The sequence below is a fragment of the Lepidochelys olivacea genome (assembly GCF_965140295.1).
Source record: "Lepidochelys olivacea isolate rLepOli2 genome assembly, chromosome: 3".
Classification (NCBI taxonomy): domain Eukaryota; kingdom Metazoa; phylum Chordata; order Testudines; family Cheloniidae; genus Lepidochelys; species Lepidochelys olivacea.
In genome coordinates, this window is record NC_140413.1 from 108229012 (window position 1) to 108256771 (window position 27760).

At 42.0% G+C, this 27760-nt stretch overlaps 1 long non-coding RNA gene across 1 annotated transcript in view; it reads left to right on the plus strand.

Annotated features, from left to right (window-relative positions):
* Positions 1-8824: 8824 nt before the first annotated feature.
* Positions 8825-27760, plus strand: part of LOC311518164 — a 175657-nt gene continuing 156721 nt past the window's right edge. The window contains exons 1-2 of the long non-coding RNA XR_014710906.1: positions 8825-9063; positions 12179-12262. This is a non-coding gene — a long non-coding RNA (uncharacterized lncRNA). The remainder of the gene's footprint in view (positions 9064-12178; positions 12263-27760) is intronic.

Below are 27760 nucleotides of genomic sequence, written 5' to 3' on the forward strand. Positions count from 1 at the left end.
AACATGGGGAAATAGTTTTACTTTGTTTAATTACACATCCACTCCCAGTCTTTATTCAAGCCTAAGTTAATTGTATCCAGTCTGCAAATTAATTCCAATTCAGCAGTCTCTCAGTGGAGTCTGTTTTTCAAGTTTTTTTGTTGAAGAATTGCCACTTTTAGGTCTGTAATCGAGTGACCAAAGAAATTGAAGTGTTCTCCAACTGGTTTTTGAATGTTATAATATTTGATGTCTGATTTGTGTCCATTTATTCTTTTACATAGAGACTGTCCAGTTTGACCAATGTACGTGGCAGAGGGGCATTGCTGGCACATGATGGCATATATCACATTGGTTGAGGAGCAGGTGAAAGAGCCTCTGATAGTGTGGCTGATGTGTTTAGGCCTATGATGGTGTTCCCTGAATAGATATGTGGACACAGTTGGCAACGGGCTTTTTTGCAAGGATAGGTTCCTGGGTTAGTGGTTCTGCTGTGTGGTGTGAGGTTACTGGTGAGTATTTGCTTCAGGTTGGGGGGCTGTCTGTAAGCAAGGATTGGCCTGTCTCTTTGGTGTTCATGAAAGGTGCCAGCTGACAGACCAAGAGACTGATGTTTTCTATGTACAGAACTGATGTAATCTAGCAGCACCAGTGTATTATCCCCAACTGCTGCCTCATTAACGATCCTGACATTGAGAGACTATTTACAAGGTACAGGAAATTGCTTGGTCTCCATGCCCATTCAGCCCTTACCCACTCTGCTTGATTTTTTTGCAGTGACTGTCACCAACAGTGCCAATTGTGGTTGTGGCGGTATGTGGTTGTGTTTTTTGAGGACACTTGTCCACTGGGACAAGATCACAAGATTCATTTAACAAAGACGACTGAACTACGGGATGATGTTAATTTTGGTCTCCACCAGCCTAATTTGAATTTGAAACAGCCACTGAGAAATTAATGACACTCTGTCCTGAAGCCATTTGGTCCCATAGGACCTAATTCTTATCTCATGTACACTGGTGTAAATAAGGAGTAACTTCAATGAAGTCAATGAATTCCCACTGACGTAAAACTGTTTTAAGTAGGAGTATCGGATTCCTAGAGTTTTTCTCTAAAAGTAATTCCATTGTCAATGTTTGATATGCTCCCTGAGTTATTTCTAACATCCTGAATTAATTAACATGTCTTGTCATAGATTTATTTATGTTTGTGCCATTCTATTTTTCCTTGGCAAGAACTCAGAGCCTCTTAAAATTTTTAGGTAGAAACACATGTATGACAGTTTATCTATTCTCAGTAATATACTGAAAACATTTTGTTTTTTATTTGGAATCTACTGTACACATAGCTTTTGCTACCAAATAACTCTTGAAGAATGTACCTGCTCTAAATAATTGGCACTATTGTAAAGACTTTTTCGTCTGTGTCAGTTGCTTTCTCTCCCCAAAAGGAAATAATTGAACTCTGAATCAAAAGGTTTCTGGCTGACCACTGGATGGCTGTGACTGTACTTTGCTTCTCCCCTATAGGAATGGGGGAGCTTCAGATTCTTATTTCTCCTTAGTATGATTGTGACAGGTCTTTTTGCTCTCATGTATTTACTGTTAAATGTGAGAAAGTTTCTGTTTTTCCATAATCTCATGCACAGCTAAGCAAACTAATCAAAGCAGGGTTGGATAAAGACTCAGGAACTATAGGCCTGTGACTAACTTTCATTTAAAAAACAAAGTGTTTCTAGAACATATGAAGTAAAGTTGGAAAGCGTGACTCAAAGGGTTAATGATGCAAGGATGACTGCCGGAGGCTACAGACTGAAACAATAGTTCTAAGGTTACATCTCCAGGTGGAGCTAGGAGTGTGACTCCCAGCTAGTGTAGACATACTCACAGCTGCCATCAAAGTAGCACACTAAAAGTAGTTATGTAGCTGTGGTAGCATGAGCAGTGGTGAGCAGCAGCATGGGTTAGATGCCCCGAGTAGGAACCTAGGGGGTCCAAGCCGGTTTGCGCTCTGGGCAGCTAGCCCATTAGGCTGTTTGCCACTGCCCATTGGACCACCTCGACACTAGTGCGTTTAGCATGCTTCCTTAACAAAAGCTACTGTGTTTATGTCTACATGTGCAGGGAATCACACCCCTAGCTCCAAGTGTAGATGTAGGCTAAGATGGGTGAACTATCCCACACAGCTCAACAGGCCATAAGCCCACTACTTTGAGGAAACCTGCCAAGACCACCCCAGTGGAGAAGTCTAAGTGGCTGGAGAACATGGTATTGATGTTTTTAAACATGTTTCCCAAAGAGCTGCTAAAATGGCCACCAGAACTCATATAATATTAATTAATAAACTATTTCTGCTGTGGTAGTGCCCATCCTGGAGCACAGCCTCATTGCTAGACACACAAGAAACACGTAACAACATGATAGTACAAAACGTCATTCCAACACATAGTCACAGGAGTATACATCCCTCTATGTGAATATTCTGCAAACAAAAATTACCCGCCGCCATTTGCGTAAGGAGACTAAAAGGGTCACAGATATCATTGAAGTCAGCTTGTGTATTTCGCTCACCCCTATATAATCTCATGTAAAGTAGTATTCAAATATTATGATGAAAGTTAAATGTACAGGGCAGATTAAAATAACTATGTGGGTTGGGTGATTTTATGGGAAAATATAAGAGAAACATTTTACATGCTCAAACAGCACAGCTTTGTTATAATTCCTGATATTTCAATTTCTGCTTCTATGTGAGATTAAACCAGTGTTAACAGTGCTACTGTGATCCAAATAACAACTTAAAACACATTCCAGAATGTAAATGCATTGCAATTTTGGTTTCTAGATTTGGATTGCAGAGGGTTCTCCTACTAGCTGTTACTCATACAATATGACAGATGGGCACCTCCCATCCCCTCCACCTACTTCCCACCCTCTACATGCTAATGTCAACAAAAGGAAAATGAATGTACTGGAATACAGATTTGCGTCAAAGACACTTTGAAGATCAGGACAATGAATTTGGAGACTATTACTCTGACGGGTTTAACCCGTATTAATATTAATAGGTGTGCAGGTTCGCTGATGGGATTCAACTTTTTTTCATTTAGAAAGTCAGTTATGAAAGCAGCACTGTGTAATTTATAAGTGCTTGTCCAACACTTCCTTCATGAATCACAAATCACTGCCTTTAAAAACTTCACAGCAACACTGAGCTAGTTTCTACAGCAAATCAGGGTTTAAATATCCCTGGAAGAGGCTAAGAACTGAGAGAAGTAGTCCTGAAGCAAATAAATGACAGCTTGCACAAATAAAATGGAAAAATGTTAAACACTAAACAAAAGATAAACAATTACTAGCTCATTTCAAACATGTCATATTGCATTCTTTATTCTGATTGTGGAAAATCAGCCGTTGACTACCAGTTACAATTGATTTTCCTTCACAGCTGTTTTCTAATTACATCTGAACACTGAAAATTCTAGTGCAGCTACTCAGCTGTACAACAGGTCTTGTTTCATTATTGTTGCTGTTATTACCACAGTGCCCAGTGGCACTGATATAGTTACTGTATGTCTATGGTGTTTGTATTGTACAACCTGCGTTTCAGGGGTGCTATAATTCAAAAATTTTAAATTACCTTGAGCTGGAACTCAGTGTACAAGCTGTCAGCATAGATATAACTATATTTCTTCTTCCTTTTTCCTTCTTACAAAAAAATTCTAGGTTAGTACATCTAATTCTTAGTCAAGGTGAAGTCTCTGGTTACAATTTCAGAACTGCATTTAAGATTTTTTTTGTGGGGGGTGATGGGGCGTCACACTGCTCTGAGGGATGGTGAACAGAGTCTGGTCAATCAGTGTCATGAATAGATGTTAAGTAGAGTATATGGAAATTTATAATGGACAAACTTCCAGAGGTCTAATGCAAATAATCAACCCCAACGATTTTCTGGCTTTAGTCACATAATGGATGTAGCTCTAAAGTGGAAATAATGCCCAAACTGAAATGAGAACAACATATGTAGGCAATATTGTAAGTAAATGGTTTTTATTTTTAAAAAATTAGTTTGGAAAGAGCAAACTTAATATGGCAGGGGTGAGATGGGGAAAACCAGTCACTGGTCACATATTTAAATCCTATATCATAATGCATATGCAAATACTTAACATCTGATTCCTAGGTTGTGTTTTGGTTTTGGTTTTTAAAAAACAATACTTTAAAAACAAATTCCATCATGTGGAGCCATACTGACTTCAATGTGGCTCATTAGCAGGGTTGCAACCTTGAGATCCCCTGCACAGACCTCTGACATTTGAGCTAACAGAATAACTGATAGCACATGCAGGTTTCAGGCCAGCCACTAGAGAGAGTTGAGGCACACATTTTGCTCATGAGTTTCACAGCTATTGGCTGGTAGCAGAGGAATAGTGAGAGGAATTCTGGCTTCTATTCCAGGTTCTGAGGGGTCAGGGCCAGTCTTAAGGGTGGGTGATCAGGACAATCATCCTGGGTGCCAAATCTATATCTGAGTGTGTGTGTCACCAAATCAAGGGTTTTTTCTCAGCCGTTCAGGGGGCACAGAAAACATTTCCCACCCTGTGTTATGAAATATGTAGGATCCACCTTATTGAGGGGAGCAATCTCTAGTGGTCACAGATCCTTGCCAGGGCACCCTCAAGCCTGATACCTTCAGTTGTGGTTCCTTTCCAGTTTGTCCTCATCCCAGTCCTCCCCGGCCTTGTCCTCACATCCACTCCCCCATCCCCACTCCTCCTCCTCTTCTCAGTCTCCCCTCCTCGACTCCATGTTCCCCGCCCCACTTGTCCCAGTCCCCTAACCCCCTTTAGTTCTTTGTCTCAATATCCCCCTCCCCCACCAATCCCAGAGGCCCAGATTCTCACGAGCCTTCTGCATGCCAGGGCTCCCAGGCTGCTTTTTCATTCACCTCCATGCTGCCTGGGCATTAGCAGAAGGAGCATTGACAGCATAGGAGAGACAGTCTTACTGCTCCTATTTCCAGTGCCCAGCATGACAACGTCCCATGTTTGATGTGAGGGGGAAAGTATTGCTGAACCCCTGCACTCCTGTGGGGCTTGCTGAGTTATGGATGGAATCTTCAGACAATTTAGTTGCCAAACTGTAAAAAGTCATAACTGAACATGTGCAAACTGAGATTTTGAGAGGCTCAGAACTTGAACCAATTTGGGCAGAGTTTCAGAGGGATGGCAAAAGGCACATCCCTTACACCAGGGCACTCCTTGTGTCAAATTTCAAGTGCTTGCTTCAAAGCATGGAGATACTAGAATTTCTCAATGAAACAGTTATATGGATGTTTTAAACATGGGCAGGACAGCATACTTTCCCCTAATTTTGTCCTGAGAAAAGGCTGAACCATTTTGTGATGCTCTGTACCTCGGAGGAACACCCAGCACCCCCATGTTCATCCTTTTAAAATGATTGTGTGGTATCCAATGCAAAGTTTGTCATGTCAGGTGTCTTCAGAAAGCTCATGATGCACTGAGAATGGTTGTTATAGTAATTGTTACTGTAATGTTATAGGTTATCATTTCATGTATATAGTTATGAGGCTGAAAATGTATCCTTATGGCTTAAACCAAGCCCAGGCAAAAACTCTGCAAGAACAGAGAGGCAGTCCACATCTCATCAGGGCAGGTATGGGACAAACCCAGCCCAGCCTCACAGGAATAAAGGATGCTGGCCTTGGCAGCAATGAAAGAATTGAGGGAGTCACCCCCCTTCCTTTCTTCAGTTTGGAACAGCAATGAGGAAATGCTCACCTGACTCTGAAGGGGGGGGGGGCAAAGCCAAGAGGGAAGAAAGAACATGATAAAAGGGAGAGACATTTGCCATGCTTTCTCTCTCTTCCACCTACATCTACAGATACCACAGTGAGCAACTGAAGCACTGATCAAAGGGGAGAGCCTGGCTGAAGAACAACCAGCCAGCCTGTGGTGAGAAGCATCTAAGTTTGTACGGGAACTGAAAGTGTTAAGATCAGCCTAGAATGCGTTTTGCTTTTATTTCATTTGACCAGATCTGACTTGTTATGCTTTGACTTATAATCACGTAAAATCTGTCTTTCATAGTTAATAAATCTGTTTATTCTACCTGAAGCAGTGTGTTTGGTTTGAAGAGTGTCAGAGACTCCCCTTGGGATAACAAGCCTGGTACATATCAATTTCTTTGTTAAATTGACAAACTCATATAAGCTTGCAGTGTCCAGCAGGCATAACTGGACACTGCAAGACGGAGGTTCCTAGGGTTGTTTCTGGGACTGGAGATATTGGCTAGTGCCATTCAGTTGCAAGTAGCTGGGAGCAGCTTACATGCCAGAGATTGTGCATGAACAGCCCAGGAGTAGGGGCTCTCACAGCAGAGCAAGGTATGGCTGGTTCCCAGAGTCAAGGATTGGAGTGACCAAGCAGATCAGCAGTCCAGATAACACCAGAGAGGAACATCACACATTTTTTTGCAAAATTAATAAATAAAAATAATCAGACTGAGGCAGACACCTGGCATGGAAAATTTAAGCCTAAATGGTTAAAGTGTGGCAATATTATAAACAACTGGAACTAGAGGCTTATTCTGGAAAGTTTCAAGCTACCTGTGCTGCCTATAATAAGCTGAACTACTTAAAGTCTGTCAAAAATGGGTGGGAGTAAATTATTCCATCCTTGAATGTCTTTTTTCATTTAAAAGTTATAAGATACATGGTAAATAGACAACCATCTGTCTTACTATGTAGTTATGTGCTCTGCTCATATGATGTACACACTCAGATTGTATTAAAGACTCAGCAGTTACCACTCCACAACAGTTATGGTACAGGGGAATTTCCTAGTTTAATAATAGCAAGACACTACATGAACTGTCACACTTTCTTGGTTTTATCACAAAAGTTTCCATATTTCATGTTTTTCTTAAAGCTTCAGATGCTGGAGTCATGTGAATGGGAGAATCTCAGTTTTCCTTTAAAAAAAACTCTAGCCCTCCTGGTTGTATGACTTGAGGGCAACCTGGAAGCTCAAACATCAGATGATGAAAACTGTAACTTTTTTTAAAAAAAGTTTATCATGATTTTAAGCCAATGATTTCTGAGGAACTAGCTCCTGATTTTTGAAAGCTTGTGGTATTGCAATACTGAATTGCAAATGTTGTACCTGAGGCTTCTAATGTTGAGTTCTTAAATGGTGCCTACAGTAGGTTTAATCACTTGAAATGCATAAATTAGGTATATCACAGATAAATTAGCAGAAGACTAATTGAAATGTAGGTGGATTCTTACGTCTCTGTACTAGGAAAATGTGCACATATTTAAGAACGGTTTTCAGCTTTTGTGCATGTGAAATTCACAGTCAATTAGACATCAGTAATCATTGGACATTAATAATCAACACTTCAGTTTATATATTACATATTAGAATGCTTTGGTTAACTTACTAAAAACCCCTTACCTGCTGCATTTTTGTAAAGCTTGCAGAAAAGAGTCAAGAAAGATGAACTACAAAATTAACTTGAAGTTTAGTTGTGAGAAATGATATGTCAAAATAAGTTTTAATGTTAATGCTTAGAGCACATGAATGTCTAAAGTTTCTAGACCCTGATCCAAAGTCCATTAAAATTAACGGGGGCCTTTCCATTGTATTCAATGAATTTTGCACCAGGCTCATAACAAGGGGAAAAATCATTTAATTTAAAAAAAGTGATGAAACTTGGTGACATTTGTCCATTATAATGGAAAAGGGAAGCCAATATAGCTCTTGACAAAAATGTTGGCATCATAATTGCCAAGTACAATGTGGTAGCACACAAAAAGTAAAATTATTTGGGACAGTGCCTCTTTGGAAGGAGTAATTCTGTGATATCAGTAGTCATGTCAGCTAACACTTTATTAAAATCTTAGCTTGTGTATGTTTGTGTAAACTGTAAAATAAAGTTTGTCAGTATGACAGCTTTATGAAAGCTGGTTTCTAGTAATTTAAGAATACTAGAACTTATTGAAAGAACAGATGGTGAAACCACTCAATATCCTATGGAAAGATCTTCCTTTAGTGTTGGAACTTACACTAGCTAAAATGTGGTCTTAATTTAAATTTAGAAAGCACATTAATAGGAATGTACATCAGTGCAGAAGTATCCTCTTAATTGATACACCCCAGTGGAAACAAACATGCTAATTAAGTGATCATCCTGATGATAAGAACCTGATAGGAATACACAGTGCAGGGAGACATTCATTTTTATTTCAGCAATTGCCTTAAAAATAATAGAGTACAAAGCTTAAAATATTTAAACTATATTAAGGTATGTGACTCATTTAACAACCATAATAGAACAAGGAATCAGCATGAAGTGAACAGGGCTGCAGTGGAGAACTATTACACAAAACAATCTCACAGCTGCAGACTACTTTGAGTAGTCTTGTGGACAATATCATATAGGCATTTTAATTTGACTGGGTGTGCCAGTTTTCTATTCATGAGTCATTGAAATGCATTGCACTTAATCTGTTTCCTGCAATCATTTATTTTAAGCAGACATTTTAACAAGGTGCCAGTTTAGGGTCTGATCCTGAACTTCTTGTTCAGGCAAAATTGCTATTGGTTTCACTGCACTGCTTGGAATTCTTGATGTAAAATCTTTCACGTGTTATATTTTGGTTTGAGAATAGTCTGCAATGGATTAAAGCCACAAAACCTGCATCCATATTTTTTGACACTCCTTTTCACAAATGCATCTTCAAAGCCTTGTAACTTGATATAGTATTTTTTGTCCCAACATAGTCTTACCCTAAATATTCTTCCATTTCAGGAAGGTGGGGGTATCAGGCCACCAGTTGTTCACACAAAACGTTTCCTCATGAAGGACATAGTATTGGAGTGCATTCTTAGTTGTTTTCCACACTCCTAACTTTCCACATGGGAGTTTTTGCTGGGAAAAAAAAGAAGTTAATGGGCCTTGGGTTCCTGGTTGCTATTTGTGGCTCCACTGAGAGACAGCAGATCTCCAGCAAACTCCTTCAGGGACTGTAAGACCTTCGCATAAAAAGCCTGCTTCAGAGGTGAGTAGATTGACCACATTACAGAACTATGTTAAGGTAGTGCTTAAAAGCTTCAAACAAGATCAGGGCTCCATTGTACTGGACTACATATAATATAAATAAAAGGAGTACTTGTGGCACCTTAGAGACTAACCAATTTATTTGAGCATAAGCTTTTGTGAGCTATACGAAAGCTTATGCTCAAATAAATTGGTTAGTCTCTAAGGTGCCACAAGTACTCCTTTTCTTTTTGTGAATACAGACTAATACGGCTGTTACTCTGAAACATATAATATAAATGCATACTAAGAGACAGTGCCTACCTTCAAGAAGTTTACTCTCTAAATAGGTGTAGTTTTAGAGAGTGTTATCTATTTTTGGAATGAGAACACTGAGAATTTTTCTGCAGCTAATGTTTTTAAAGTGGCACTAGGAGGAGGGTAGCCAAGTGTCTCCTCCAAAACAGCATCTAAAACAACTAGAGAACTGACTACAGCAGGGATATTCTGAACTGGTGGTGGCATGGGGTCATAACTATCCTACCCTTTCCACATTACTAAGTGCGGGGAGATTCTCTGCTAAACCCCAGTTAGCTGGTGGGAGCTTCTTGGGAATGAGGGGATAGTCCTGGTATGGAAAAAACTGAGAAATTCTGAGCTACAGAATAGCTGAATCAAATAGGTTTTATCACAGAAGTTCTAAAGCAGATGCTGATTGGCTGAAATATTTTTTTGAGACTTGGAATCCTCCACCTAACCCTTGCCACTAGTCTTGAACCGCTTGTTTTTTGTGCACACAAAACAGTCTCATACTTTGATTGATATTGACTTCCCAATTGATATTTACCTAACTGATATCATCCATTCATCTGTCTATTGTATTTATACCATGTTTCATCACCATAGCATCAAATGCATAATCGTATGTGGGATATTTATGGAAATTTTTTATTCAGATTGCCCATTTCTATAATCTAGAAACTTTCATGAGCACTAAAAAATAGTAATCCCATGCACTTTGCTACAATGGACATTCATTTTAGCAACTGCAATTTTTGTTTAACTTTCTAATTTCTTCCTTGATAAAAAAATTTCAGCTGAAAACAATGGATGGACACTAATAGTCTGCATGGAATTCACAGCAAGCAATTTCATCCCTATGGAAAGATCATATGCATGTTACAATACTGTATTTTACAGTACTTTATGAAACACTACAGCTTAATATTTATTTCATTTAAATACAAGTAAAAACAATAGACTTCTATTCCAGGATGTAGGTTTCCCATCAAGATATTAAAGTGCAATCCATCAGACTAGAATAAAAATAGCAAAATGTTACTGCAGTATTTGTGGTAGCATTTTTATGAGGAAAGTTTCAAGAAGAAAGTTTTTAAGAGAAGCACCAAGAAATGGAATGTTTTCACATGATAGTCTGATTCTTGTCAGTCCACTTCTTGCAAGAAGGAGTTTTTATATTAAACATTAAAAATAGAGTTTGGTATTAAAGAAGGCCTTGATCCTGCAAAGAACTCTGCATGGGCAAACGGATCTTCTTGCACATGGGTTATTTCAGGATCAGAGCTTACCTCAGGGTGCAGTATGTGAAACGGACAAAGGCCTGGTCAACTATGTTGCTCAGGGATGTGAAAAATCAACATTCTTACGTGGCGCAGTTAAACCATACCATTGTAGACAGCACAAGATTGACAGAAGAATTCTTCTGTCAAACTAGCTACCATCTCTTGGTGAGGTGGATTACCCTACGCTGATGGGAGAACCCCTTCTGTTAGCATCGGTAGTGTCTACACTGAAGATCTACAGTGGCACAGCTGTGCTGCTAAAGCATTTCAAGCCCAAAGAACACAAGGTTAAAATTGTATTAAAGTATCATTACAGACTTTTTTTGAAAGGATTGTATTTTAAAGAGGTATTTGAAGGAACTGGGGGATGGGAAGCATAGCAGATTGGGTTAGGGAGGAGATTCCACATGCAGTAGATTGGGCAGAAAGAGACATGACCCTAAGAGTGGGAGACATTAAGCATCCAATTTTTAAAGATATTTAGGCCCCTAACAATGTAGATAGCTGCCTAGTGGGATTTTTAAAAGAGTCTAGGCATCTGACTCCATTGAAATCAGGCCCTGATCTTGCAAACGCTTAAGCACATGCGTAACTTTACTACTGTGAGTAAACTGATTTGAATCAGTGGACCTGTTCATACTTTCATAGATTCATAGATATTTGGCTAAGAAGGGACCATTATGATCATCTAGTCTGACCTCCTGAACAATGCAGGCCACAGAGTCTCACCCACCCACTCCTGTGATAAACCTCTCACCTATGTCTGAGCTACTGAAGTCCTCAAATCATGGTTTAAAGACTTCAAGGAGCAGAGGATCCTCCAGAAAGTGACCTGTGCCCCATGCTACAGAGGAAAGTGAAAAACCTTCAGGGCCTCTTCCAATCTGCCCTGGAGGAAAATTCCTTCCCGACCCCAAATATGGCGATCAGCTGAACCCTGAGCATATGGGCAAGATTCACCAGCCAGATACCCAGGAAAGAATTCTCTGTAGTAACTAAGATCCCACCCCATCTAACATCCCACCACAGGCCATTGGGCCTATTTACCATGAATATTTAAAGATCGATTAATTACCAAAATCATGTTATCCCATCATACCATCTCCTCCATAAACTTATCGAATTTAGTCTTAAAGCCGGATAGGTCTTTTGCCCCCACTGCTTCCCTTGGAAGGCTATTCCAAAACTTCACTCCTCTGATGGTTAGAAACCTTCATCTAATTTCAAGTGTACTTGTAAAGTTAAGTACATGTGTGAGTGTTTGCAGGATCAGAACCTAAGGATCAGTTAGTCATATGATTTCTGATATTTGGAAGATTATAATTTTGATTTAGTCAATTGCTATATCAGGAGGGGATGACTTTGGATATGGCTGTGCTCCCAAAGCACTGATACTTTCAAAAGAGGTAGCCAGTAGTTGTATTCATACCAATTTAGCTCTTAAATCTAAAAAGTTTATGCACATGTTAACTTTATCCACTATGCATAGTCCTGTTGAAGTCAATTGGTTTACTTTCAATACATAAAGCTAAGCATGTGTGTAAATCTTTGCAGGCTGAGGATCTTAGACTTCCACAAAATTAGTGTGATTTTTATTCTGAAGAAAAAGAAGAACAACAATTCGCTGGACAACCCATTGTAAGTTACAAATTCATATATTTTTATCTAAGCCACAATGCATTTTTAATATTTGTCACTGTCCTTCCGGTTGAAGGATATTGCCTGAATGATATCATTAAAGGTACTATTCAGGTCCATCTCTGAGTTTCTCTCTATTAAGTTTGCATTTTTGAATTATTATCACAAATTCTGACAAATGATTGATTAGGTTTGACACAGAAAAATAAAGTATACTTGACCTAAAACGTCCTGCACTAGACTGTCAATGCTTTTCTAGCTCGGTGAGCAGATATTTTTCTCCCTCTCTTTTCCTGCCAGTTCATTTATTTATTTTACAACTGTAATTAAACTAAGTTAAACCATTATATTTTTTCCTTGGGTTTTAAGTGTACCATTGTAACACTCCACTCTGAATTTAAAAGAAAGAATATTTGGTTCAGAGACCACATGTAGTAAAACAGGGAAATACTAAAGGCATCAAAAGCATACAGTATTTAAATGACAAATAGAGAAAATAATGCATTAGCAAAGTAGCTTTATCCTTCTATTCATCATACAGTCTGAAGTTCTTTGCCAATGAAAACAAAAATATGATTGTACTATTAAAATTAATTCTTACAGATAGTTTTTACAGGATATTAGATACCTGCACGGTTGACATAAACAAATGCAAATGGCTTTTTTAGGTACTACAACATATTCATTAATAGATAATGATTAACTTTGTATTAAAGGTTAAATACCACAGTGAGTGATTTGGGCATAACTGCCCAATATTCCAACCATGGAAACAGATTGTTCATGCCAATGCATTTGTCAAGAAGTTTCAGACATTATTAATAGGTCATGAGGATGTGGGAACTGGAGACTTTAAGTATATTGCATCTCTCTCTGAATTTTCCAGGCTTGTTGCAAGAACAGACCTCACACTTTATTTTAGTGGCAAGTTCTACCGCACAACATAATGAAATTAATTAGTAACTGTGTATGACACAATGTTTTGATAAGTTTCAAGCTTAGGAAATTTAAATTGGCTACAAACTGTTTTGTTTAAAAGAGAAAATGTCAACCTTCTTAAAGACAATTTTGGAGGCCTCAAAACTGTCACTGAGTTTATCTTGCCTATTGATGTGTGAATCTTTAAAGGTTTAGCAGTTTGGAAAAAAAAGATCCTAAAAGGTTTAGATTTCTGGCTATACAAATTTCAAATAGTAATATTCTCTGATCTGCATCAGAATTGTCTTAAGTGTACCATCTTTCATTAGGGGATAGTCTGAACAAGATGTGAGAAATGTTAGATACAGAACAGTCAGAAACCTAGTGGGGGTTCTCAGTGAAGCTTAGTACATACCATGGAGAAACTATCCAATCATTTCTTCATATAATTTCCTACTGAAAAATCGCTGTTGCTTAAATGCATACAATATATCTTTCAGAAAGCATATTTATTATTTTTTCACTTTAAAGAGAATGCCCTATGCTTGCTGAGAGACTTGTTGCTATATTTTGCTGGGGACCAGACTAGCTTGAGGTCAAAACTGGTCATTCTATTTCCCCAGGTAAGGAAGATCCTGTGTAACTGAAGTTGATGGTGGTAGATGAACTGCTCTTTCATTCCTTTTTACCACCTCACTTCATAGTAACATTGACTGCAAACTAAAAGAAAGCTAAGCCTCCCACTCCTCTGGAGAAGCTATTTGCATCAAAGTAGGAGGTGAATGGAAATGACTCTTCCGCTAGTGTGAATCAAAGACCTATAAGTAGTCTCCAACAGAAGCAACAACCTAGCCTTACAAAGTTTCTCAGAGCTTGTTACCTCCAAATCAATGAGAATTTATAAAATGGAATTAGTGCATTACACAAGGAAGATACATTGTCAAGTGCAGATTGACAAGTGTCATTTTAGAAGAACATATGAGTTCAAAAGGATTGTTAGGATTCCTGAACATTGCAATATCTAACTTTTAAGCATCTACAAAAATCAAAGGAACAATATTGTGATCTACAGAGCTTGAGTTAGAACACTTATGCTCCCTATATAATGAATGGGGAGAGACAGGTGCCCTCTAATACAATCTACACAACCTAGCATGCTAGGCAGGAAGCAGCCTATTCATTGATGCTGATAAGAGCCCTGCCTCTCTCAGAGTCAGGTGCCTACATACCCCCCTGCAGCCCAGTTTATCTTTGCTAGTGATTTACAAACCAAGTGAAGAGTGCATCCACCTAACTCATGTGTGGGGCCTGATCCAGTAGCTGTGCTCAGAGGCCATCTAACTATACACGATGCTGTTACTGCTATAGGCTCCTTTTAGCTCAGGGGCTAGAGTTCTCACCTTGGAAGTGCTCAAGTCCCCATTCAAAACCCTGAGGAAAAGGTATTTGAGCAGGGATCTACTACCTCTCAGCTGAGTGACTTAACCACTTGGCTATAAAGTTAGTCTCACTCTGTGGTGCAATTAATATTCAATTATGTAATTAAATTGGAACAAATTCAAGAGGAGAGAGTGAGGAAACCCAACATCAGAATGCTCTTTAGCACAGTGGTTAGAGCACTCTCCTGAGGTGGTAAACAAGGATAAAGCCTTGTTCAGATCTCTTCTTCTCTTCAGGCAGAGTGGGGACTTGACCTACATCTCAGGTTAGTGCCCCAATCCCTGGGCTAAAGGTTATAAGGGAGACTGGAGTAGTGCTGTGGCAATGGAAGCATAATGTGTAGTTAGATGGCCCCCAAGCACACCTACTGGATTGGGCCCCACACATGAGTTCCCCTGATTTGAAAATTTCTTGCAAAGGTAAGTCCAGGATGCAGGGAGGCACCTAGGTGCCTAACTCTGAGGGTATGTCTATACTACCCACAGGATCGGCGGGCAGCAATCGATCCAGTGGGGGTAGATTTATTGCATCTAGTCTAGATGTGATAAATCCACCCCCGAGTGCTCTCCCGTCAACTCCTGTACTCCAGCGCTGCGAGAGGCGCAGGCAGAGTCGATGGGGGAGCGGCAGCAGTCGACTCACCGTAGTGAAGACACCGCGGTGAGTAGGTCTAAGTATGTCGACTTCAGCTACGTTATTCACATAGCTGAAGTTGCGTAACTTAGATCAATCCCCCCCACACACACACACTGTAGACCAGGCCTGAGAGTCCCTATCACTTTAGCAAAAGGAGAATGTCCATAGATATTGGTGGTAGTAGTAGAACTTTTAGACTCTTTGCAGGCCAGCCTCTGGAGTTGAAACATCTAGGTAGGTCTGATTCCATCCAGCCAAGGGCAGTGGTGCACATATTGCCTTAGCAATGACTTTTAAAACTCAGAGCTATGGAATAAGGCTCCCTGTAATTCCAGAAGTAGCAAATACAAATGTATTTGAAGCATACAAATTAAAAATGCAACTACATCAGAAGTTCAGAATAGCAGTTTGATTTAAATGTAAATTAACAAACTCTCCATTCCTCCAGTCTCACAGAATTGCATAGAACACTGACTTTAATTAAGATGGGCAAACTAATTCTGATAAAAATAAGGAATGATCCTTACATTTGCCCAACACTCAAAATCAGTCTTTTTAGAGGATGGGTAGAAGAGAATCTGCTAAAAGTTAATTTGTCTAGGATCTAGGATGTTTCCTCTCCAATATTTTAGAATAAAAGATTTAGAAAGTATGAATAACTGGAGATATTTATTTTAACTGAACCTCAGAGGTTTTGGAGGTTTGCCCATCATTAATTATTATATCCGCAGTGAAACCACCTTGTATTCAAAATTAGGTTAAGCATGTTTAGCCAATGTTGCACTCTGAAAATTCTTTAGTGATTTATACTAAAGGGATATAGCATCTGATTCAAAAGACATAGTAAGCAATAAACAAATTCTCACTGATTTCAGTAGACCCAGTCCAAAGACCATCACCCTTTATTTGGAAATCAGCTCAAAGGTATGAGACAACAAAGTCATACCAACAGAATAGTGGAGAGAGGTGCTCCCTAGAGGCCTTAACACAGGACTGTGAGAGAAAGGTTTGTAGGATCAGGATCCAGGTACTTGAAAGCAAGGTCTTACAATCTAAATAGGTAAAGAGATGGGACACAATAGCAGTAATGAAGTTAGCACATCTTGTAAGTTCCCAAATATTTGTTTAGAATTTATTATTTTATTTCTTATCCTTATTTCTTTATTGGGAAATTATTAGTTATTTTTGGTTTCTTGTGCTTGGTGCTGTGCCAACATAAAAGACCCTTTGGTACATATTCCATATGACACACTCTTGTCATAAATATAAAGGGAAGGGTAAACCCCTTTGAAATCCCTCCTGGCTGGGGAAAGCTCCTCTCACCTGTAAAGGGTTAAGAAGCTAAAGGTAACCTCGCTGGCACCTGACCAAAATGACCAATGAGGAGACAAGATACTTTCAAAAGCTGGGAGGAGGGAGAGAAACAAAGGGTCTGTGTGTCTGTCTATAGTCTGTCTTTGTCGGGGATAGACCAGGAATGGAGTCTTAGAACTTTTAGTAAGTAATCTAGCTAGGTATGTGTTAGATTATGATTTCTTTAAATGGCTGAGAAAAGAATTATGCTGAATAGAATAACTATTTCTGTCTGTGTATCTTTTTTGTAATTTAAGGTTTTGCCTAGAGGGGTTCTCTATGTTTTTGAATCTAATTACCCTGTAAGATATCTACCATCCTGATTTTACAGGGGAGATTTCTTTATTTCTATTTACTTCTATTTTTATTAAAAGTCTTCTTGTAAGAAACGGAATGCTTTTTCATTGTTCTCAGATCCAAGGGTTTGGGTCTGTGGTCACCTATACAAATTGGTGAGGCTTTTTACCAAACCTTGTCCAGGAAGTGGGGTGCAAGGCTTTGGGAAGTATTTTGGGTGGAAAAACGCGTCCAAACAGCTCTTCCCCAGTAACCAGTATTAGTTTGGTGGTGGTAGTGGCCAATCCAAGGACAACGGGGGGGAATATTTTGTACCTTGGGGAAGTTTTGACCTAAGCTGGTAAAGATAAGCTTAGGAGGTTTTTCATGCAGGTCCCCACATCTGTACCCTAGAGTTCAGAGTGGGGGAGGAACCTTGACAACTCTTTATTTACATAATCACATTTTCTTTTTTGTAGGGTGCCTGCCTCACTCACTGCACAGGATGCATGTAAAAGGGGGCAGAATTAACATTGCAAAGGCAACTGTAAAATGGGCATTTCCAAACTTTCAAGTGCTTGACTTTGCACCCTGAATATTTTTTAACACAGTTTTTGGTATGTAATTTATATAATGTGTGTTTATTACCTATATAATATACACACATTCTAAAAATATATTTTAAGCTTACTTAAAGCAGTGTCTGAGAGTGAGTACTCTTTTCAATTGAAATTAGTCAGTAAGAGAGTCTTTCATCAGACTTGAACTGCCCGCTTCTTCATCAAGGACATAACATCCATAAAGTAAGCTCAAAGGTATCCACTCATAACACTAACTTTATCACAGGAGCCTGTGTAACTTAGTGGACAGAGCACTGAACTGGAGACCTGGAATCTATTCTCAACACTGCTAATGATTTGTTCTGTTACCTTGGGAAAGTCACTTCAATCCCCCGTGCCTCATACATACATATATGTAATATGGAGATAATGATATTTAACCTCCTGTTGCAAAGTGCTTTGAGACTGATGAGAAGTGACACATATGAGCTGGGCTATTATTGTATTAAAATCTGATCACTCAGATTTCATTTAAAAAGCAATCGAACAGCCTCAGGGACTTCTTATAGTATTTGTCCCCTTCTATTACTGATATTTGTGTAAATACCTTTAAATAATATTTTCCTTGCTGGCTTCATAAACCAGACATGTTACAAGGTGAAATCCTGGTCCCACTGTAGTCAATGGGGTCTTTACTATTAGTTTCAGTGAGGCCAGAATTTCACCCACAATGTCCAAGATAGAAAATGAAGATGCTTATAATAATTTCCTTAATAAAGGATAAAGGTCCCATGCAATCAGTCTATCATGTATACTACTAGCCACTAGGGTGACCAGACAGCAAGTGTAAAAAACTGGGACAGGGGGTGGGGGAAATTGGTGCCTATATAAGAAAAAGCCCCCAAAATTGGGACTGTCCCTATAAAATCAGGACATCTGGTCACCCTATCTGACAGTGGCTCATCCAAGTGGGTTCATTTCTTTTGCCTCTTGTAATCTTTATATCCAAGTACTTGGATGTATCACCCTATCTCATGAGACTAACTAGGAACTATACATTTAAGAAATAGACAGGAGGGCTAAGCACTCCCTCAGCTTATCCATCAGGATAAAGATCCCTCAGTGCTGAGATGAAACCATAAGGGCACACCTTTGTGCACTGTGGGATTGTCTCTCTACAGATGATAGGAATGGAAGGCATGGATCTTATCATAGAACATCAGGGTTGGAAGGGACATCAGGAGGTCATCTAGTCTAACCCCCTGCTCAAACCAGGACCAATCCCCAATTTTTATCCCAGATCCTTAAATAGTCCACTCAAGGATCGAACTCACAACCCTGGGTTTAGCAGGCCAATGCTCAAACCACTGAGCTATCCCTCCCTCCGTAGATCGTAAAGTGCAAAGAAATGCTTGTAGAGGAGTTTCCTGCCATGAGTTGGAGGCTAGCTGTTCTGCAGATCTGGATAGAAGTATAGCATTCACTTGCCTGTGTTATAGTCGATCAATTCTAGTTAGTGCTGTAGATTAGAATAGCAGGGCCTGATCTAAGTCTTAATAGAACTGCTTACTGCAACAAACATTTGGCTTGCACCATCAAGCCTGTGGGTTATATTCTCTACAGTAAAATACAACTTATGTAACATATTAGTTTCCTACTGAGATGTTAATCTCTGTATGAGTCTACTACCCAGGTTACAGCATTGTACAGACATTGTCATCTCTACATGAGTCTTCTGTAGAGATTAGGGTATTAAATAGTGATAGTAGAATCCATAAAATATTTCATGGCAATATTTTTCTAAGGTGCTTTTAATTTTCTATTTACATTGAAAGTAGAGCTCTGCAAATCTTAAGGCTGGAAAGCCCTTCATGAAGTCAAGTCCAGCCCCCTGCTCTGCAAATCATAAGGCTGGAAAGCCCCTCATGAAATCAAGTCCAGCCCCCTGCACTGAGGCAGGGCCAAGTAAACCTTGGATCACTTGATGATTGCCCTGTTCTTTCCCTTTGAAGCATCTAGCACTGGCCACTATCAGAAGGTTATTGGCCAAATGGACCATTGGTCTGACCCAATATGGCCATTCTTATGTTCTTAGAACATCGCTGACAGGTGTTTGTCCAACCTGTTCTTAAAAATCTCCTCTCAAGCTGCCTGCAGTGACTCAAGAGCATGAGTATTAACCTTGGGGTACACTGCTAGGAAGCAGGGCACAAACTCCAAACTGATTGTGTATTCTATACTTTGATTTCACCAAGCATTTATCAAGCATAAACTCCTCAGGAGCTGTAACAACCTAAACATGGAGTCACAGAAAGTCCCCTTGGGTACGCCAATTCTATCTTGCCATTCAGGTGAGCTAACCTTTATGATAGATGCTGCCTTACACCAAGAATCACAGCAATATTCAGGTTACTTCGAGTCCCAAAAAATAAGTCACTTACCGCAGGTCAGTCACACCTTAGATCCCATACCAAGGACAATGCCTGTAGCCAATCCTATAATAAACTATATACAGATTTATTTACAGAAAGAGGAAACAAAATGTTATTTACAAGGTTAAAACAGGTAAACGTAGATTCACAAATGAGTTACAATCTTAAGTTTCAAAAGGAATAGAAGCTTCTATAAAAAAGCAAGCTCTATATGTCCTTTTGAGCTAACCCAGGCTAAGCAGCTGGGGAATCTCTTGCTTATGACTAGAAAACTGTGCCCCCCCCCCCCCCCCGGGGTCCAAGCAGCACAGAGATACAGTTCTTTCTTGTTAGGGGGTTTTATCCCCCTGTGCTTTTGTATTGTGAGCTGCAAAGTCAGTTTATGGGAGGAATCCACTTCCATGACTCCTCTTCATAGTTGTGGGGGGGAATGTCTTCTGTCCTCTTTATGATCCCACACCAGGCTTTGGTGTTGATGAACCTTTCCTGTTGGGCAGGATGTAACACCTTCTGTTGGAGATTAGCATTTCACACTAGCTAATGTGTCTCTCCTGTCTGATGATTTACACAGTGACAGAGTCTTACCATACAACTGCACAAACAGTACCTTACAATAAGGTATACAGATGTTATAAGTGAGATTAATGCAGCAACTCAGAAGCATTCAATAAAGTCTAAACACTAAACCCATTATTATAGTTCTAATACCTATTTTAACAATAATAGCACATAGGTGAGCCAGACTGACTCCAACTATATATTTGTCAGTGTTCTACTGAGACTGGGGACTTTGGCATGAGCTGGCACCTGGCCAGTATCACACCACCAGTATTGCGGCTTCCACAACCTCCCTTGGAACCTTGCTCCAGACCTTACCTACCCTTATAGTTAGAAAGTTTTTTTCTTATATCTAACCTAAATCTCCCTTGCTGTAGATTAAACCCATTGCTTCTTGTCCTACCTTCAGTGGAGTTCAATTGATCACAGTCCTCTTTATAACAACCCTTAACAAATTTGAAGACTATTATCAGGTCCCCCACATACTCTTTTCTCAAGACTAAACATGGCCAGATTTTTAACTTTTCCTCAAAAGTCAGATTTTCTAAAACTTTTATTATTTTGTTGCTTTCCTCTGAACACTTTCCAGTTTATCCACATCTTTCCTACTGTGTGCAGCCCAGACACAATACTCTAGCTGAGACTTCACCAGTGTTGAGCAGAGTAGGACAATTACCTCCCTGTCTTACATAAAACACTCCTGTTAATACACCCCAGAATGATATAAGCATTTTTGCAATTGCATCACATTGTTGATTCATATTCAGTTGTGAACTCCTATAAGCCCCAGATTCTTTTCAGAAGTACTACTTGTTAACCACTTGTTCTCCATTTTGTAGTTGAGCATTTGAATTTTTTCTACCTATGTGCAAAGTACATCACATATTTTTATTGAATTTTATCTTGTTGATTTCGGACCAATTCTTCGATTTGTCAAGATCATTTTGAATTTTAATGCTGTGCTCCAAACTGCTTGCCACCCCTCTCTGGTTGATGTCATCTGCAAATTTTATAAGCATACTCTCCACTCCATTATCCAAGTCATTAATAAAAATATGGACTAGTACCAGACCCAGAACAAACACCTGCAGTATCCCACTAGCCGCGCCCTCCCAGTTTGGCAGTGAACCATTGATAGCTGCTCTTTGAATATGTTCTTTTAACCAGTTGTGCACCCACCCTTGTAATTTCATTTAGGCCACATTTCCCTAGTTTTCTTATGAGAATGTAATGTGAGACTGTGTCAAATGCCTTCCTAAAATCAAGTCAGTTTGATACCAACAATTTTTGGTATTTTTGGCAAATCAAAAGTGTTGGAAAAATTTCATTTTGGGCATTTTTATCCTTTTTTAATAAAAGGCAAGGAAATGAAGAACTATATTCCCAAAACTGAAGTGGAGGGAATGCGTGCCCTCTCATACCAAATAGCCCAGTGGTTAGAGCATTCAGTTGTGGTATAAGAGACCTAGATTCAAATTTCCACTCTGGAGCAAGGACTTCAACCTAGCTATCCCACATCAATGCCTTAACTACAAACTTATAGTTTTTTCTGGGGTGAATTGCTGTCAATCTCGTCTGTCGAAGATAAAAAGTACAACTTCATTTAATACAATCATTAGAGCAGGGACTTGGGTCTCCCACCACCCATGACCCATGGCTTAGTGACCACTCAAGTCGTTTATACAAAGTGGAACAGCTTCAGCAGGAGAGACTGAGAGTGCCCTAACCACCTGGCTGTTCTGGGTAGGCCCCTCACCTAGAGGGGGAGACCTGGGTTTGAATCCCTGCTCCAGAGCAGGGACTTTAACTGAAGTCATACCCCTTTCAGATGAATACCCTAACCACTGGACTATTGAGTAATGGTGGGGGGAAGGTTCTCTCCTCTTCAGTTTTGTGAATGGTGCCTATTTAAAACCCTTTGTGAATCTATCTTGAAAAACGGAAGGATTTAGTTTTGACTGAAACATTTTGCCAAAATCAACACAAAATCATGAAATCTGTCAGTTGCTCTGAATATGCACTTTTTCAGTGAAAAAAAGTGTTTTGGATGAAAAATTTCACCTGGCTCTAATGGAAAGAAATGTATTGTTTTCTGGGATTATGATCTCCATGTTGTGTTATATTCTTTGTATTACACTTCAGTCTCCTATGATGATTGCCATCTCTGCAGGGGCCTTCTATATGTGTTCGTCTTCTACAGAACAGGAGTATGGCAATTAATGTCTTCTGCAGTGATTGTAATCTCTGTAACATTCAGTGATGTATATTAGGTTGCAGTAGCACACATTCTGTTCAGAGTCACTGATGCATATGCAGTTCTCTGCTGTAGCTGCTGACACATAACCAGTCATTTTGCAATGACACCTATAATAAATTTCTTTTTCAACTAAATTTTGTTAAAACTGGTAACCAGATACTAGGATTGGTGTTTATATAAGTTCCTAAGATTCAGAAAACTAGCCTATATTCTATGGTAGTTCTCATGTAGGACGAAGTCCATGAGAAGTGTGAACAGGTGAAAATCAGACCATATTTTAGTATAGCTTCTCAAGCCTTTAGACACATTTTTTTAAAATAAAATGGATGTTACTCTTACAATGATCCACAGTTCAAACTGGGCTTGGCTGATTTACTTTGAACCATCTAACACACATCTCTTGTGGCTTCTGTGGAAATGAGAGAGTATTCAGGACAAACGGTGGTTTTATAGGTTTTTACGCAAAGATGTGGAAGGGATTTGTTCTCCCTCCCCCTCTAGAAGGAAGGTTTAATACAAGGCTTAGAATGGACTAACACCATACAAATCATTAATAAAGGAATGAGAGAGGTCCTGCATTACTGAACCCAAACCTACATTTCTGACTTATCTCCTGCCACATTTCCTTCCTGCCTCTCCATTCCATAAAAGCCTACCTCAACACTCCTCTTCATTTTCTTCTCCACTTTCTGCTTCTGTGGCTTCTTCCATGCTCCCTCCTGTGCAAGGAACCTCCTCCCTTAAACTTGACTACCAAACTATCATTCAGTCATCCCAAAGACCTATTTCTACTACATCAGCTACAAAAAATGAGTTAGTTTAAAAATAACCACGTACTTTAACTTAAAAAATTCCAAGATGTGTTCAGGCATTAGGTGAGTAAACCCATTATCCTGTTATTGTAACCCTTACACGGTGTATTGTCATGTCTTCAATTACTTTGTATATACTTTGGGGCACAGATTCACTGTTCTTGTGCCTTTTGGGTGAAAAAAATAAGGATGGTTAGACTAAGAGAGCCATGGGCAAGAGGAGAATGAAAATAGGGAAAGGCAAGGCTCCTTCTCACTTCTTGCTCCCTTTTCTCTCTAAACAGTTACCTTTGTTTTTGTTTAATAGATCAAAAATCTTGCAAAAGCTTTTGTTGTTGCTGCTGCCGCTGCCTGGCACCCTGCAGAGCCAATATGGCTCTCTGAGGCAGCACAGCCTCTACCCTTTTCTGGCTGTGGAGTTTGGATGGGCGGGGCAGCTACAGAATTTGGCAGCACTGGTTGCAGCAGCAACTTTCAAAATACGAATGCAGCAAACGTCTGTACTAGTTTCTGGAACAGTCTGAGGAAGTGTATTAGTATGCCAGGTAAAGAAGCATAGTTGGTGTGCAATTCCTTAATCTAGGCCATTACCTACTGTCTCGCTCATTCCCACTGTATTTTTCTAGCTCCTGGGATGCAGATTTTATTTAATTTTTTTGCAATCCTTCAATTAACTTTGCCCATTGTGTTGGCTTTGAACTTTAGAACATAGAATCATAAGACAGGAAGGGACCTCGTGACCTACCCCCCCAGGACCAAGCCTTATCTAGACCATCCCTGACAGGATTTAAAACATGGCAAGTTTTAATGTATCAGTGGATGAAACAGAAAGCAGTACTATCACACACATAGTAGTACCATTACGAAGCTCCACAATAGTACCCATATAGATACTGTGACAAAGTTCCTGCTCTACCTTGGTGGGTCTTGTGCTTATTGGCGGATTTGCTCGCCTTGGAGCTTCACGCCAGCCCTCAGCTTTGCTGTTTTTCTGAACCCACATTCCAGGTCGACTCCTCCTGTGTCTGACCAGGAGTTGGGAGGATTATGCTTGTACACGTCAGTCCTCCAACAATCCACGTTCTCACTCTCAGCTCCTAGTGCCTCTTACTCCCAGCTCCTCACACGCACACCACAAACTGAAGTGAGCTCCTTTTTAAAACCCAGGTGCCCTGATTAGCCTGCCTTAATTGATTCTAGCAGCTTCTTGATTGGCTGCAGGTGTTCTAATCAGCCTGTCTTAATTGTCTCCAGAAGGTTCCTGATTGTTCTGGAACCTTCCCGGCTGGGAAACGGGATGTCTCTCGCTTGCTCCTCAGCTATCTGCTTTCCATTCTTTCCTAAAGCCCCCTGGCCTGGATTTTTCTTACTTTCTGAGCCGGCCTTAGTTCCCCCCCCCGACCGGGCCAGACGCTTTTTTGTTTTGTTTTGTGTTGTTTTTTTGCCGTTTTTTTTTTTGCTGCCGTTGAGTGCTGGTCGGCTGCCAGCTTGCCGCCAGCACACCCCCCCACACATGAATGCTCTCGGGTGCAGCTATTTGCCTCAGCTGAAACCCCCGGAGGAGGGGGGGAAGATTCCCGATCCGCTACCCGGAGGGGGGAGTGGAAGCCCCCAGATCCAGCCGTTTTGCTGGCAGCTCGGAATTTACTTCTTATCTCTGCAACATTCTCGGCATACCGGAAGCCTTGGTACAAAGCCAACAGAGCTGGAGACGAAGGAGATAGAAAACAGAAGAAATCACCCAGGGAAGCTACAAATCATCGTGGAGGGGGCCGTAAGACCGAGTAACTTTTTGAATTATACTCTCATGGGGGGGAGTCTGACTGTGGTTTAATTGCGTTTGTGGCGGCACAGGGGATGTGGCACGGAGCTGCCCCCCGATCCATCAGTGCCCCCCCAACATTATTACAGCTGTCACGGCCCCCCCGCCGTCCGTCCCTGCTGGCAACCTGCCATCTGCCTTCGGATCCAGCTGTTTGCTTTGAACTTTGCCTTTCGGGCCGGACATAACAGCCGACCAAACGAGACTCTTTGGACAAACGTGTGTGGGTCTACACCCCCCCGGACTGCTTATCCCACAGCTTGCCCCTATCACTGGACCCCGATTTTTGTTATTCCCCGCCCAGTCCAACCCATTTGGGTTCCCCCCCCCCGCCCCGCCTGCAGCCCAGCAGGGAGGAGCGGTTAATCTGCTTCCCCCTCCCCCCTCCTCCTTCCGGTGTCTCCCCGTCTCTCCCTGCTCACAATGGCGGGGAATGAGAGGGGCAAGGCCCCTCTGCCCAACCCCCAAGGCCTCCCCCCCACTATTGTTAAAATACTTGCCACCGCCCCCGCTGGGGCTCCGGCAGCACCGGGGTGATTACTGCCGCTGCTGTGCCCACCGCCCCTCCAGATTCTAGGAATGCCCCCCCAGCTGGCCAGAAAGGCCAGGGCGGGAAGAAAGGAAAGGGCCCTGCTAAAACATCTAGGCCCTCCATGGCAGGGGCTGCCCCCACAGCTGTGGCCTCGTCATCGACCGTGGCACCCCTCCCTGCATTTCCCTCCACCAGCTCTGTGAATGTCCCTCCCCCGACCCCCAGGACATATGCCCGGGCGGTGGCAGGCTCCCCCCTGCCTGCCGCCTTGTCATCTCGCCCACCCACTGCCTCTGCTACCATCACCAGCAGCCGGGGCCCTTTCCCTGCCTTGACCAGGAGGCACGGTGTCCGTTGCCTCCTGGTGCCCGCCTCGCCCCACGTGGAGACATACGTGCAGGCGTTGGTGAAGGTGGTAGGACCCACGGCTATTGTGGCGGCCTCCAAAATGTATGGGAAGGTCGTTTTTCTCTTAGCTTCGGAGGCTGCCACCCAGGAGATGGTGGAGAGGGGCCTGGCGGTGGGGGGGGGTTTGTCCCCCTAGAGCCGCTAGAAGACCTGGGCGTTCGCCTCGTCCTCACCTCCGTTCCTCCCTTTTTACTCAATGCTGCCCTGTTACCCACTCTCTCCGCCCTGGGGAAACTTGTCTTTGTCATCAGCCCTCTCCCGTTGGGCTGCAAGGACCCCACCCTCCGTCACGTCCTTTCTTTCCGCCGGCAAGTGCAGCTTCTACCGCCGGCGGCAGCGCGTGATGGAGAGGCGCTCGAGGGGTCCTTTCTAGTCCCTTACCAAGGAGCCCGCTATCGGGTCTTTTATTCCACCGGAGAGGCCCGGTGCTACCTCTGCCGCACAGCGGGGCATGTCCGCAGAGACTGCCCTTTGGCCCAGGGGGGAGGGGCACCTGAGACCCCCGAGACCCGGCAGGACATCGGCCCCGTTGTTGCCGACGCCCCTGGCCGCCCGGCACCTGAAGCCAACCCTCCTACTACTCGACCCGCCGCTGCTCCCATCCGGGCCCAAGAAATACCTCCCCTACAACACCCAGGCGAGCAAGGGAGTCCCACCCTTGCTATTACCAATCCAGCAGAGCCTATGGAGGATGGTGTGGCAAGGATATTACCGGGTATAGGAGAGGGCCCACCCCAAGGAGAACCCCCCGCCCCTCATGCTGCCTCACCGCTACCCCCCCCGAACCCCTGAACCATCGCCTCCGCCCCCCGACACGACCCCTGCTAACCAACCCCAGACGACGCTATGGAGGGCTGGACCCTAGTCCAGGAGAAGCGAGGCAAGCAGAAGGCTTGTGCTCTGCTGCATCCATCCGACGCGGAAGGCCCCCGGAAGACCAGGAAGGGAGGCACTGATATTGAGCCTTCCGCTACGGCCACGAGTGAGATCCATCTGCTGGTGTCAGGAGGGGAAGATAGACTGGCATTGGAGGGCAGAATCCCCCCTCCACAGGAGACCCTCCCCTCCGAGACCCTTGAGGACGCCCCTTCTGCCTGGATACCACCTGAACCCCCTGCGAACCCCGAGGCAACCCTAGAGGAGAGGCCCCCGGGGTAGCAGGAGTTGGCCTCTCCTACGTGTATGCAGAAATTGAGGCCCTAGATTTGACCCCGGTCACCCAGGGAAAGGATGATCTACTGCCAGCTGGTCTTGAGCTGGGCAACCTCACCCCAGCCCCCCTTTCCCCATGCTCCCTCCCCCTAATTGCCTTCCTGGGCGAGCACCCAGCAGAAGGTGGTCCACCACCTGATGCCATGGCCACCAAGACCACCACGGAGCCAGCACCCAGCATTACTGGGAGACCCCTCCCTTACCCCTTAACCCTTGACTCTGCTTAGGAGGCACCTTCCTTTAGCTGCTTGCCTCCTGAACCCCAGAGCCTTACCTCTGCCC